We start from the raw sequence: 16,391 nt of genomic DNA, 5'->3' as shown, positions 1-16,391 counted from the left end.
CGAATGAGAAGGTGGCGAGATGCTAGTATGACTGAAGGACTGTTTCCCGTTAGAACTGAAGGAGAAAGTGAAGGAAGAAAATGCCTAGAAAAAAGAAATCATGTAGATATCCGGAGGTATGGGGCCAATGAGACAGATGATGATGTCCTAGATGATATGTTTTACAAAAATCCACCTCCATACAGGCAGGAACCAGAAACGCCAACCTCGGGAACACCAGTGAGGGAAACTCTGAGAATTATTAAAACCAAAGTTGTGACCCCAGAAGTAAAAAGAAGAAACACTCTTAAGGAAAGGGGAAAGGAAGATAGAGCTGAGAGTGAAAATTCCAAGGAACTAGCAAAAACCACATTAGAACTAACAGAGAAAATAAGAGAATTGACGAAAAATCTGGAAGCAGTTACAGTCCCTGTGACCATAGGTTCTGTTATGCCTATTTTTGAGAAGCAGAAAGACAGTGAGCACGGGCTAACAGTTCCATATGTGAACCCAAGACAGGTAGAACAACCCCTGATGAGAGCAAAGGAGAGTTCCTGGGGACATACTATGGGTAAAGGTGAATTACATGTGTCAAAAAATCCATGTTATTGTCCATATACTGTAGAGAGAAGCAGAATGGTAGAAGGATCAATGTTAGAACCACAGCGACTGACAGAACCAGGAAATGTAGAGAAGTCAGTGAGCATAACAACTGAAGAATTGAATGACTGGCTAAAAAGTTTGCAGGATAAAGAAAAAGAATCTCATACTGTTGATGTGGCGAAATTACGGATGATGTTAGAAGCGTTGATTGTAGGGACTATCCCCACAGAGAAACTGAAAAATTTCCAAGATGAGGAACTACTGTTCCTCTGTAAAAGTATCACTTGGAGAGCGAAGAATTTACATGACAAACTAGCGGAAATAGCGAGTGAAATGGGAATTGACATGGACAAAGTAAAAGCTTTACAGAAACCATACCAAGTGGACTTCACAGAATAAGACATTGAGAATCTAAACGCTGCAGGGCGAATAGGGAAGATTAGGGACATAATCACGGTATTGAGGAAATGGGGAGATGTGGACAAATGGAAGAGCAGGTGGTATAGGAAACGGGATGACACTTCAGACAGAACATATTCAGCATTTCCTGTGAGAGAAAAGGAGAAGGTGGTGATGGAGTTCCCTATGAGAGAGATTCCAGTAGGAGGATATGTACATGTCCCTTGGACCAGACAGGATATTTTGTCATTTACCAATGACTTCCCTCGATTACGGGAAAAGCCGGTTGAGTGGTATAGACAAGTAGACAGATTTGTGAAATTATCGAAGGTGCTGTGGATCGACTTGAATAGTCTGTTTGATATAATTGTGCCAGCAGACTTATGGGCAGAATGTAAGATAGTCATAGATTGGCCCACCAAAGAAAATCCAAGAGATCCCAAAACGGGAGCCCCAGACCCCGAGGTAATGAAAAAGTATGAGCAGGTTATGGCATTCTTGAAAAACAAGGTACCTCCAAAAGAGACAGATTGGGTTAAAATAAATCGAACACATCAGGAAGCAAAGGAGTCAGTCCACGCATACTATGAGAGGCTAATTTTGGCTTTCAAACAGTTAAGTGGGGATGACAGTCTGGGAGAAAAGGACCTGAGTCATTTTGTGTACAGATTTGTGTATGGTCTGCGTCCCGAGATTGGGGACATGATCAAGCAGCATACCGTGGACTGGCAGAGCAAGAAAATAGATGAGATTCTGAGGCATGCTAAATACTTTAGTGATGAGATTGAGGCAAAGCAGAGGAAATTAAAGGAAAAGGCAATGTGGGCTCAAGTGAAAGTTGCAGAGAGACAGGAAGCTCAGCTGGTGGAACAAGCTAATAACCCAGGTATTAAATCAAGATTTGGCCCAGGTAAAGGAAAGGGTAACATAGAAGAAGCAAAGAAGAAGTTCCCTTGTCACAATTGCAGAAGATTAGGGCACTGGAAATCCGAGTGTAAATATCCACCAAGTATTAATAATGAAAATCCATCATTGAATCCACAGGTGCAGTGTGAGGAGAGTGGCCCACCGCCGCAACAGCAGAAGGCTGTTAATCCACATAATCAAGTGCCAAAACCGCCGCTACCGCAAAGCCAAAATACCCAGAGATTTAGCAAGGAAGCGGGATTCTACAATGAAGAACAGGTAAACAAATCGACCCGCGCGAGCGCTGTATCACAATATTGGCTGCAAAATGATGAAAGTGAGCCAGAGGAGATTTATTGACGGTGCCGAAAAGAGGAAGCAGAGTGCGTACTTGGCGCATCTCTAGAAATAGATCAGACTGGACCATTTGTAAATGGGAAAGTTAATGACGAGAACATTACTTTTCTAGTAGACACTGGAGCTACACGATCCACAGTCAGATCAGCAGATGTGAAGAATCTTCCTCTTTCGGATGAAACAATCCAAGTAGTTGGTGTATCAAATACACAGATTAGAACGTACCTTACTGAACCGGTAAAGGTCAGAATAGGTAAATTTTCAGACATGCACCGATTTGTGGTGTGTGACACTAGTCCTGTGAATTTATTAGGTAGAGACTTATTGTGCAAAATGAATTGCACCATATTCTGTACACCAGACGGAATAGCCTTTGAAACACCAGATGAAGATGTTCTGTATAAAATGACCATAGCTAACCAAGAGTGTGAGGTTGCTGGAACCTATGCAGTATTCAATCCAGATGAATTTCCCCCAGAGTTAAAACAGACAGTAAAAGCAGCAGTCTGGGATTTCACTGGAGAAGATGTAGGCCTGATGAGAAATGTAGACCCAGTGAGAATAGCTGTAAAGGAAGGAGCAGTTTACCCGAATATTCCACAATACAGACTGACACCTGAAATAATAGCAGGAGTAACCCCATTGATTGAGAAAATGATCCAGCAAGGAGTGTTGAGGGAGATAATGAGCAGTCCATGTAATTCGCCTATCATGGGACTGAAAAAGCCGAGTGGGAAATTCAGGATTGTCCAAGATTTTAGAAAAATTAACAAGATTGTTGTCTCATGTTGTCCCATTGTTCCAAATCCCTCAGTAATTTTGTATCAGATTCCACACGATGCAGAATGGTACACAGTAATTGATTTGTGTCATGCTTTCTTTTCCATTCCGTTGCATCATGACAGCCAGACGCTTTTTGCATTTCGGTTTGGAGACCGTATTTTGGCATGGTGCCGAATCCCACAGGGGTACACAGAGAGCCCCTCTATTTTTAATCAGTTGTTAAAGAAATCTCTGGAAAGCCTGACCATGCCAGAGAGTTCAGTTTTAGTCCAGTATATTGACGACTTATTGGTAGCGTCAAAGACACGAGAGGCCTGTGAAACAGACACCATAGCCTTGTTAAATCATTTGGCAGATGGAGGACTGAAGGTATCTCCAACAAAATTACAATACTGTAAGAAGGAAGTGACATACTTGGGTCATAATATCGAAAAGGGCCTGAGAAAAGTAACCATAGACAGAATCAGAACCATTAGAGGAATGAGAGCTCCAATGACCCAAAGAGAGGTGAGAATGTTCCTAGGAATGGTTGGTTACTGTCGTCAGTGGATAAGTAATTTTTCCCTGATTGCCAAACCATTGGTGAAATTAACAAAAAGTGAGGTAAAGGACCCCATTGAACTGAACAAAGAAGAATTGGCAGCATTTAAACAATTAAAGAACAGTCTTTGTGAAGCCCCTGCGCTGGGCATGCCAGACTATGAAAAGGAGTTTGAGCTATACTGTAGTTAGCGAAATGGATGTGCACTCTCAGTGTTAATACAGAAACATGGAAGGCAAAGAAGACCAGTGGCATATTTTTCGTCAATGCTAGATCCAGTGGCAACAGGACTGCCAGGATGTCTGAAAGCAGTAGCGGCTACATGCCGAAGCCTAGAGCAGAGTGAGGGAATCGTGATGGGATATCCAGTAAGAGTGTATGTACCTCACAGTGTGGCGATCCTTTTAACAAGGAGCCGAACACAGTTCATGTCACATAGTCGGCTGACTAAGTATGAAAAGGTCATTCTAGGTGCAAACAATGTGAGTCTGGAAAGATGTGTGAATGTGAATCCAGCTACACTTTTACCTGATGCAGAAAGAGCGGAAATAAGAGAAGAAGTTGATCATGATTGTCTGGATGTGCTAGACTATTGCACAAAACCTCGACCTGATATAAGAGATCTGCCGCTGCCAGAAAGTGATCATGTGTTCTTTGTGGATGGATCCTGTTTGAGAACGGATGAAGGAGTGTTGAGCGCAGCTTATGCAGTATGCACAGTTTCAGGAGTTGTAGAAGCATCACCTTTGAAAGGAGTTAAATCCGCTCAAGTAGCAGAAATAGTGGCATTAACTAAGGCATGCAAAATTGGGAGAAACGCGAGAGTGACTGTGATAACTGATAGTCAGTATGGCTTCGGAGTTGTCCACGACTTTGGCCAATTATGGCTACAGAGAGGTTTCCTGACCTCAAGTGGAACTCCCAAAAGGAATGCAGAAGTGGTGGGGAAATTGCTTGAGGCAATACAAATGCCCAAAGAATTGGCTGTGGTAAAGTGTGCTGCACATGGACAGGGAAGAGATTACATCACTACCGGGAACCGATTTGCTAACGACATGGCTCAGTATTGTGCCCGAAACAAATATTCAATTAATCGGTCAAAAGAAAAGGAAATGTCATATTGCTCCATAATGTTTACTAACGTTGTGGGAACATGGGAAGAAGTGAGGCAGTTACAGGATGAAGCAGTCGATGAGGAAATGAGGCAGTGGGTAAAAGCAGGTTGTGCACCCAGGGAAAAGGATCATGTGTGGGTCTATCGGGATGGAAGACCAGTAATGCCTGATAGCATGATGTCTACCATGGCACGGATGTATCATGGCCAAGGACATCTGGGAAGGGATGCCATGATAAGGGCTTTTAAGCAAACCTGGTACAATCCAAAATTCAGGTTAATAGCAGAAAGTCTCTGTCAGAGATGCCTGACATGTCAGCAGTACAACCCTGGAAGGAAAACTGTGGTGAGTCTAGGCACAATAGGTCGGGAGGGAGGACCTTTCACCAGAATGCAAGTAGATTTCATTGAAATGCCTCCCTTTAACAAACTGAGGTATGTTCTGGTGGTAGTTTGTCTGTTCTCTAGGTGGGTGGAAGCATATCCAACCAGAAGAAATGATGGGATCACAGTGGCCAAACTATTGTTGAGGGAATTCATCCCAAGGTACGGGTTCCCAGTGACCATTGAGTCAGACAGAGGAGGACACTTCTACAATGAGATCATGAGATTAATCTGTGAAGCATTGGGTGTACAACAGAAACTGCATTGTGCTTACCGACCAGAGGCTTCTGGTGTGGTCGAGCAAATGAATGGTACTATCAAAAATAGAATAGGAAAAATGTGTTTAGCCACAGGTTTGAAATGGCCTGATGTCTTGCCTTTGGTTTTGATGACCATTAGATCTACTCCAGACAGAACTACAGGTTTAAGTCCACACGAGATCATCATGGGACGCGCCATGAGACACGTGTTTGTGCCAGTCAACAAGCTGATGACTATAACTGATTACATGATTTTGGATTACTGTAAAGGCCTGGCTGACGCAGTTCATTCTGTGTTTCACCATGTTGGAGCGGATGCCACCACACTTGAAAAGAAACCAGCCCATGATTTGAGCCCAGGGGACTGGGTGAGGATAAAAGTCCACAGAAGAAGAAATTGTCTGGTTCCAAGGTGGGGAAGGCCAAGACAGGTCATCTTGACCACAACGACTGCCGTGAAGTGTGCTGGACTGAAAAACTGGATACATGCAAGTCACACTCTGAGAGTTCCAAATCCAGCAGACGGTATTGGAAAAGAATACTTTGACGAATCAGAATCGAGTGATGAGTCAAGCAATGAGAATATAAACTCAAAAGAAAATCCCGAAAGGGGGGAAAATGAACAAGGACTAGTTCAGACCCCCAGAGAAGAAATTCTGAGGAAAAGACTGCAGATTTCAGATAGTTCAGATTCTGGAGATGAGCAAAACATCAATGGTGAACATAGAAAGAAGAAAAGAAAAGAGAAGAATGTCCAATCAGAAGTAACATTTCCACCAAATGAGAGAGTAGAAGAAGTTCCACCTGAGAAAATATGGGAAGAAGAAGGGACAGTCACAGAAAGAGAGGGACAGGTTGCGGAAGAACCCCGAGGAGGTGTAGTGAACTGCAACACCCAGTTAGGTGAAGGGACAAGTAGTGAGCAGGATAATTGCGTGCCGGAGACCCGAGGAGGGACAGAAGTAGGGCCAATCCGAGAGGTGGAAAAGGAGACTTCTGAAAAGGAGAAATCAAACGAAACAGAATCTGAGGACAGTGAAGAAGTTCAAGAGGGACGAGTTCTAAGAAAAAGAACTTGGATTGAGGAAAGAAGCAGTAAAGACGGCAAAACCAGAAGAAATGCTAAAGGAGATCTTTGGCCAAACAAAATTAAGAAACTGAGATATCGATTGACTCGAGTCAAACCCTCAGAAGCTGAACAGGTGAATGAAGTAACCAGTCAGCATCCAGAGAAAGAGGGAGAAACAGAAGTGTCTGAAGTAAACAAACGATCAAGAAAACCAAACCAGAAGTATAAGTCACCTGAATGGACGTACGCGGCACTGTCTGAACAACGAGAAGAGGCAGATAGTCAAGGAAATCCAGAGGAGACTTTACTAAGATTAATAAAATAAGAAGAAACTGGGGAAATCCTGAGAGTTATCTTATCCGACATCGGAGAAGAAGCGGAGGATCAAGAAATCCTGTATGTGGATGACGAGAAAGAAGTGAAAAACGACGAGAGGCCAAGCTGAGTAATTTAAATCAGTCCTTGTAGAAATACAAAGGATTGAAAAAAAAAATTTGAAGTATTTGGATCACCTGAGAAAGTCTTAGATCTTGTAGGAAAGTTACAAGAGGTGGAGTAGAAGAGGCTAAGTCAAAAGACACGGTTATTTCTAACAAGATGGCTAACATAGATAATAACAAGAATAGATGTACCTTCATGAGAAGATGGTGCAAGACATGCTGCTGTTGTACAGGACTATTAATGCTTCTTTGGAGCGTACTCGCTCTTTTGATCTCTTTCAAAGTAACTTTAGATACACTAGCAGGACATACTGAGAATATGACTAATATAGTGAAGAACTCACAAAAGGTAATACCGGTTAGAACAAGTACAGAGCATGTACATCAAGATAGGTCAATAACTGATTTTTCTAGTAATGTGTTTTCAAAATTATTGTATGAATATGTAAAAACTATGGACGTAAGGGATTGCTACGTATGTATGCAATTACCTGCATCTGTTTCAGAAGGGGTGACTTATCATCACCTCCCAGCAACTTATGGAATAACATGTAGCGTTTTAACTAGTATATTTTATCAAGTAGGAAAATTAGAGTATAATTTGTCTAATATAGATAATATTCTTGGACGATTGCCCATGAATAAAGAATTAAATCCAGCGAAAGATGCTAATGTGTTAGGAGAAATTTTTATAGAAACTAAAGGACTAACACTAGATTATATGTTTAAGAACAATTTAACTTGCAGTTTGAAAACAGAAGAGAAAACATTCTTGGATATGGTTGCAGAGAGGAGATTGAAGATACACAAGAATGCAGAGGGACATAAAGAAGGGGAAAACATTTGGGAAATAGATGGGAAAAAGGAGACACCGGGTGGAGTTAAACCGACAATAGCTATAGACTCACCCCAGAAAGGCAAACTATGCATCATGAGGGAAAGATCCCAATATGATTATATCTATATAGGGACAAGTGAGTGTCATGATACATATTTCATTGCATCCGGATGGGGATTTAGAGGTGGAGAAGATCCAGTTTTCCCTGGACTGTTCTATATTTGTGGGAACAAGGCTTACTACAGGTTTCCCGACCATTGGTATGGCACATGTTATGTTGGCCTGGTCTTTCTAAAAATCTTTCACATGGATAGAGTAGAAAATAGTGGACTAAATAACCTACTAATGCGTAGCAGAAGAGAAACCTGGTTAGAAATTGTAGGTGATATTTTTGGAGCCTTGATACCAGCAGTGGGAATATCTTGGAATGCAAATAATATTCGGAAATTGTCAACCATATTGGATCACTTGTCAACAAGCACCGCTGGAGGATTTCTCTTGGTAAAGACTGAAATGGTTGCCATGCGTGCTATGATTATGCAAAATCGACTTGCCCTTGATATTTTATTGGCAAAAGAGGGTGGAGTCTGTGGAATGCTGAAAGTTCAACATTGTTGCACTTACATTCCTGATGAAAGCAAAGATCTAAAAGTATATATAAAGAATATTACAGAATTGCATGATGAAATAAAACCACTGGAGGTTGAAAGTATCTGGACTAGAATTAGTAATAAGATGGCTGCTATAAAAGCTTTCTTAGGTAAATTAGGTAGTACTATAATTGGGAAAATATTATTTCCATTAACCTGTGTGATTTTCGTATTATTAATACTTAGATTAGGATGTATATGTTGTAGATATATAAGAAATAAAAAGAAAGCTAAACGAGAAATTTACAAAAAGAGAGAAAAGAAACTAGAAAAAGATTTCAATGAAATAGAAATGGAAGAATGGAAGGAGAGTATGTATGATAAAACAAAAAGAGAAGATGAAAGGGAAACAGAATTTTAATTGAGCAAGAGGACATTTCAAATTTCTTTAAAAGGGGAAATAAAAATTGCAAATTTGTGACTTTTGTGGTGATAATATCACCAAAGGGGGGATTGATGGAGCGGGAAAAATAAAAAAAAATTGTATACCCGATCCATTTATATAAGTTTATATTAAAACGATTTAATAAATTAATTCTAATAATTAATTGAATGATGTGATGGTACTAATCAACCTTATTAACCAAGAGAATACACGTGGGAATGCATTGGCATGGCTAAAATAATAAGTGAACTAAGTTTGTACGCATATTAACTTTATATGTTTAGGTTAAGCAGTGTTAATGTGATTTGCGCTTAAATAAACCAGCATTAACGGCTTTAAATGTTGCATATGGCTAGATAAATGCACGCACATATGGGTATTAGTAAGGGATTAACACTGTTTTATTCATTTTCATGTATTAATTATGATTTGTGTTTCCTTTACTTAAAGTTGACTATTCCGGCCTACTCAAAAATGGCCGCCGATTGAAGCCTAACTAAAGTACATTAATTCATCATTTGAACAATGGAGGAAGGCGCCTGCACTGACTTCATTCGTGTCCTTTGTGGGACCTGATATGCCATGTCCATGAAGACTACTCTGGGCGAGATGCCAATGTCCCTGAACATGAAGAAATTATTGCCATTTGGGAACCAAAAGCCACCTTTCCACAATAGACTGATACTTTCTTGACCTGGGAACATCCTTTCCCATGCGCCTAGTTTATTCATCATCCGTATGGGAATATTTAAAAATGTTTCTTAATGTATTTGGATGTGACTGAATTCAGCCAATCAGGAGCCTAGAAATAAAGAAAATGTAACTTTCATATGTAAATTTTAGTATAAATATTAGTAGACTAGAGAGGCTAGTAGCTATTCCCTGAGCGCCACTTCCTGAACTGATGATCTGAGGTCCCGACGCTGACGGAGAGGACGGTGACGCCATATGATTGAGCAATACTCTAACTGAATTTGCTGAGGACCGGTTCTGACTTAGAAAACGACAATTAGCCAGAATAGGTAAATATGACAACCGATAATATGGCATTGTTAGGATTTAGAGAGTTAAAGTGTGTTTCATCAAAATTCCAAATCAACTAAAATTGATCTAGTCGACCTCTCGGATGGAGGAACTGTTAGAGTAGGAAAGAGATGTGTTTTCCTCTATCCAAAGTGAATAGCTGCAGTTCAGGATCGGGTTATCTATCTCTCTCCTCTGTAAGGCACGGATAGTTTTATTATTGAATGAATGTTGGTGTTATGGGCCCCACCAGTGTGTGATGTGTGGATGTGTGTGTGACTGCGGAATCATTCCGTCCGTGGGAGCAGGAGGAGATTTTGTGTTCTGATCTGCACCAGAACCAGTTGGGCCTCCTCTGGAGTGAAATCCTGGCAGGAGGTGGAGACGGCTTTGTCAGAGGCAGACCAGGCACTTTGAGGTGCAAGGAAATCTCCTCCCTCTTCCCCCCCATTGCAACCCAGGTCTATTTAGCCCTTTCCTGACCTACCTATACTATCGGGAGCCACCCTGCTTCCTAGCCATCTGTCGTCCAAAAAACAGACAGGCAATCCACATTCCAGCAGAGGCACACAGGATGACCGAGCAAAATAATACCCACTTTCTAAGTGAACTCAGAATGAAAAGGGCACTCTCGCTAAAGGCTGCACCTTTATACGCTGAGTTCTGGCATACCAAACTTCATTCACTTATACCTTTTTTGGGATGGCACAATCCGTGCTGCAGGCCCACGAGTAGCGGTCGACTCACAAACCCCGGCACCCGCAGTGCCATCTACTGGGGACTGACAAGTAAGTCGAACATCCAATCATAACACAAATTACCACAGGAGCACCAGGATTTTACCACTGATCAGCAGTGCGAAAAGCACGCAGAAACGTTACACCAGCATAAACAGAGTCAAAACCGGGAGGGCTGAAAGCAAAAACTCGGGGGAAACACGCCAAAAGATGCCAAGTCTAACACCATGCGAGTACTTGACTCTGGTGAATCTTGTCTCCTGATCCTTCTGGACCTATCCGCAGCCTCTGACACTGTTAATCACAACACTCTTCTTAGCACTTTAAAGCTAAGAATGGGTTTTGAAGGCACAGTGCTCAAATGGTTCGAATCATTCCTCTCAGGCAGATTCCAGATGATCAAAATAGCAAACTGTCTCTCCACTTCAATGGCTGTTGGACAAGGCATCCCTAAAAGGCTCGATCCTTGCACCCACACGGTTTAAACCTTTACATTGAACCGCTGGGTAATCTTCTAAAAAATCTGGGATCCATTATCACCTATATGCAGATGATACCCAAATCTACCTAAAGGTATCTTCTACTCATGACATTTCAATCCTCAACACCGCTTTCAACTCCATCCACCACTGGCTGTCAATTTATCAACTAATCCTGAATCCTTCCAAAACAGAATTCCTTCTCCTCTCTACCGCACTATCTCCTCCTCCTATCCACTCTTGGATGAACAATCTGAACATTCTCAACAACAAACCTGTCATTGTTGACAGTGCCAGATCTCTAGGCGTCATCCTAGACAAAAGGCTCAACTTACAGTCCCATATCAATTCCATCAGCAAGAATGCACGCTACCAACTACACCTTCTCTGGGGGGTTCGGCGATTTTTCCTTCCTGAACAAGACCGAAAAACCTTGGGCCTCATTTATGAGGTTTTTGTCGTAGGGCAGCGCAGCAGGCCTTCCTGCTACGCACCCTACGGCAAAAGAAAAGGACAGGAATGCGCTGTATCTATCAGATAGGGCGCATTCCTGTCCTTTTCCCCTGCGCTGGCGCACAATGGGCTGCCTTGCACCAATGTAGGCACCTTTGCACCATTGTGCAAGGATGCCTGCATTGCCGGATGGTTATTTTTGTACAGGAAGGGAAACCTTCCGGTACAAAAATAATAACAAGAGGCTTTTTCCTCTGTCGATGTGCGCTGCAGAATACAGCACACATAGAAAAATAAAAAATAAAAGCAGAAATAAAGATATTTCTCCTCGTTTTGCCTCCCTTACGCCTCCCCTGGGTAGGCGTACGTTTTTGGCGCTGTCTCAGATTTACGATTTCTCGTAAACCTGGGGCAGTGTCAAAACGCCATGATGTTGCTGGGAACGCCCCCAGCAACACCCATTGCACGCCCTTTTAACACAGAAAACTGCGTTAAAGGGAACGATATTTATCAGGCAGCAGTAAGCTAAACAAAGTGGCTTAGTGCTGCCTGATAAATATCACACAGGCTTCTGCACCAGGGAACATCACAAAATGTGACGTACTTTGTCCAATCTTTGGTGCTTTCCAGATTGGACTACTGCAACTCTCTCCTTGCTGGCCTCCCCAAATCCCACCTTTCCCCTCTAAAATCCATCTCCACTCAGCAGCTTGGTTCGTATATGGGGCTAAAAGAAATGATCACATCACACCATTACTGTTGTCTCTTTGCTGGCTTCCTATTGAAACAAGGTCAATTTACAAGACTGCCTGTATCATCCAAAAAGTCTTGCATACCTCCAACCCACGCTATCTGGCTAACAAACTCAGGGGCATATGTACAAGGACTGGCGATAACTACAGCTAATGCTATTTAGCTGCAGTTTTCTCACCACCGTGTACCGCTGAAAACTATCGCCTTGTTAGCGACATATTTACAATACGTCGCTACATGGCGATAGCTTCAGAGATCAGCGGTGAAAACTGCCGGCAACATTAGCTTGATGGCGATAGGAATTCCGGCGTTAGCGGGCGAAAACTAACAAAAGGCCCATTAGCGGCAAAAAAGCGCACGTTACTCAGCCCAACGTAAAGTTTTTTTTGCCTCATAGCAAAATGAAAAATAGGCACAAAAACAATGGAATGCAGAATGGAGCAGCAATGGCCAAGTGAAGCACAGATCAACAACCCCCTCAAGCCCCCCAGCATCCAGGATGACCAGCCAGAGTGTTTTTCATTGAACAATAAAACAAGGATGAATATACCGGTGATTGAACGTTGAGACTTTTTTCGAAACTTTAAACCATCATTGGTTTAACACCTGGTTCGCTTGTGCCCGGGACTTAAATTGCATTGATATTGTGTAGAGCTTGACCTTACACACATTGAGGGGTTTTAGGGAATTATCCCTTACCTGGTAGCACCGTACACTTTAGATTCAGTTTACACTCAACCGTTTATTGAGCTGGGTGCCTTTTTCCTGAGTTACTAAAAACCCTTCAAACATAGCTTATGACCAGCCAGAGTCCCTGGGGAAGAGAAAATGCAGGGCCACATCCATGAAAAGAGGCGCATCGCAGTGCAACACCAGTGATGCATCACTTCTCACTGCGCAATCTTCGCAACACCATGGCATCCAAAACCTTGAAAACGCGGACAGTCCATGGGGCACGGAGGCCTCGCTGATCCTGCGTCTGGAGCCTGGATGCCTCGCTGGTACTGCGTATGGAGCCTGAATGCCTCTCTGGTCCTGCGTCTGGAGCCTGGACACCTAGCTGATCCTGCGTCTGGAACCTGGAGTGGGATGCGGAGGTGCTCTGAAGTCGATGAGCTGCGGCGGTAGACATTGAGGCGCAGCGATCGCCCTTACCTGGTTTTTCAAGTCTGGCAGGGCACACGGAGACATATTGCTGACCTGTGTGAGAAGACAGCCTTGAGCCCCTTGGAGCTGTAAATAGTAGAGGCGCTCCTGCGCACCAATGTAGGGAGGTCTGCATCGCATACTAGGGTCTACTACTACACCGGGGCGCACAGAGGGGTTTACCAATGGTGGGCGGTGCCCCTCTGCATCACAGGCCGAATGAATTTGCGCTGGCCGGATGGTGTGGAGAGCGAGGCTCCTGCGCTGCGCCGAACTTGTGTGGGAGGAGCGCTGCAACTTCACGCCTAAGGGAGCCCTGCTGCATCACCTGCATCGGGCGGTTCCCCAGCAGACTTGGTGGCGACTGCTCTACCCAGGCTTGTGAAATCCCACCTGGCTGAGGCATTGCTGGCTGAGTCACAGATTTGGAGAGAGTACAGCTGATTGCACCACAGTGTCAATGTCGGGGTAAGGAGAAGGCGGGACTCGTAGCAGAGGAGGACCGGGGGTTGAGTCGTTCAGGCCTAGCACTGGTGTGGCACACTCCCAGTGACGACTCATACGCAATGATGGAGGAGCATCACCCCACTGCTTTCAAGCAGACTCAGGAGAGCAGGCACGGGACACAGCCTCGAGGTAAGATGTCTTTCATTTAAATATTTACAATACCCACCCACACACATACCCCCACGTACTCACCCCATCCAGTGTCCTTTGTGGCGTTTCCCACCTCCCAGCTGTCCAGTCCCCCCGCAGCACTTCTCTATGGCGAGCGCTGTGCACCCTTGTGCCGCGGGCATACCACAAGTGTGCCAAAGGTATGTATAAAGTTCCAACACATACCATAACATTGCATTCCAATACAATGCATTCTAATACTACGCATATTGCAACAGTTGGGAAAGTGCTGGATAGCGGAGATGAAAAAATTACTATTCTCACTTCAGTGAGAGCAACCCTAAAACTAACCCTTGCACCCCAAAACACACCCTGAACCCTAAAATTCTTATTTGACCCCACAAAACACACCCTAAAATTCATATTTGACACCAAAACACACTCCACATTTCATCTCTGACCCCCGAAACCCATACCCACCCTACAACTTAAAAAACGCCATTACTAACCTCACAATGCGTTGAAATGGAATGCGATGTAAAGGCACCTGCGTTGTTGTAGTTGCGTTGTAAAGGCATTATGATGTAATGCCTGCTTTGTAATGGACGTCTCCCGTGCTAAAGGCAAGATATAGGTAAGCCTGTTTGCATCCGTCTGCCCCTGGACCGCGCTCAGCACCAAGGCCCCTTCCTCTCCGACACTTCACCGCTAAGATGCCAGCACCCTCCTCGCCATCAACCCTGGATGCCACATCACCTGCCAGGACCAACCTCTGCTCAAGACCGGACATTGCCATCACTGATGGCTACTAAGTCACCTGCAAGGACCACCCCGACCGTCCAGGAGGAGTCATTGCCATCACCTACGGAAGCACACTCTGACTGACCACGCACTCTAATGACCCAACGGTGACCATGGAACACCTCAACTTCCAAATCAGGAGCCACCCCAACCTCATCCTCTGCGGCACCCTCATCTGCAGGACACCCAGGCCATGGACCTCCATTTTCCGAAACCATTGTAGACCTCATTGCACCCCAGGCTCTACCATCCATCGACAACATCCTACTCGGTGAACTCTACTTCCACCTGGACAACCCCAGTGACCAGAACACCACCCCTTCCTGGGGAAGGTCGCCAACATCAGACTCAAGCAGCTAGTCACCACAGCAAGCCACTTAGCAGGACACATGGTCGAGCACGTCTCCTCCGCCAGTGGGAACTTTAACTATAGCCAAACCACCGGACTCTCCTGGACCAACCATCATTGTATACATCAAGTCTTCACCATGCCCACCGTACAACACCGCCATCATCGCCCCCCTCAAAGCTGGATCAAGACCACCGAAGAACTTCTTGTCAACTCCCTCAGCTCCACCACTCCGCCAACGCTTATAGGCGATAACACCGCAAAGCGCAACCGCCAGCGATGGATCTCCAACTGCGCCGACAGCCTGGCACCCCTCAAGAAAAGACCAGGCACAATCTAGCACCACATTGTGCCGTATTTGCGAAGTGATGCATGTAGGCATATGCATGACCTTGTGAACTCCTGTGCCACATCATACCTGCATCAGGTATGATGTATGCAGGGTGTGCATTCCCACGTGACAAGGCCTCATAGTGTTAAATGGTAGCGGCAGTTTCAGTCGATAACCTTTCAAGTATTACCCGGCGGTAATCGCCTCTTATACCATTCGATGATTAACCAACAAAAGAGGCAGGCGCCGGAGACTGGAAGGCAGGAAACAAAGTTTTATTCCGTCGGAGCAGAACACATCAGATCGGACAGCAAGGTATCGTCTTGAGGTGCTCTCTCTGCATCTCTGAGACCTGGTCTCTTATACACACATTTTTTACTTTATTACCGGTTTATTGTACATGGCACATTCTTGAGATTGCTTTGATACATGAAAGAACATCCTCGGAATCCCCGGCTCGGATCCGCTCCCACACATAACTATAGTGGAAGTCCCCACCCCACCCACAGTAGGAGATGGCTATCACACAGCTGGACATTCCGCCAATTCCCGGGGGTGTGTGCGACTGGTCGGGTCTCAGGGGGTGGGGGCCTTGATCTACTGTAATCCCTTTGATGTGAGGTGTTTCCCTTACAGTAGGGGCAATAAACCGCATCCGCAGGGCTAGGTGATGGCCTGGGATCGGTTCGGACAATCGGGCGCAGAGGAAGGGGGTTATCAAAAGGATGTATGACCATGTATGGGATGAAAGGAGGTGTTGGTCAGGCGCGGGATGTGGTTCCATGGCAGGGTCGCGCAGAAGGAGAGGGTTTATGGCCTATGTATGAGAGAGCGGGGGGGTGGCCGGCGCGCGGGGGATGTTTGCAGCGCCTGAGGGACGCGCTGGTGATCGGCAATGAGACCATGGTGCCTAAAATGGCCGTCGCGCGTTTTCTGCGTGTGGCGCTTGGGGAGAGACAAGATGGCGCAGATAATGTTCAGATACAAACTAAA

This window comes from Triturus cristatus, chromosome 4_2 (assembly GCF_964204655.1).
Source record: "Triturus cristatus chromosome 4_2, aTriCri1.1, whole genome shotgun sequence".
In the NCBI taxonomy this organism is placed as follows: Eukaryota; Metazoa; Chordata; class Amphibia; order Caudata; family Salamandridae; genus Triturus; species Triturus cristatus.
Note: the sequence above shows the minus strand (reverse complement) of the source record.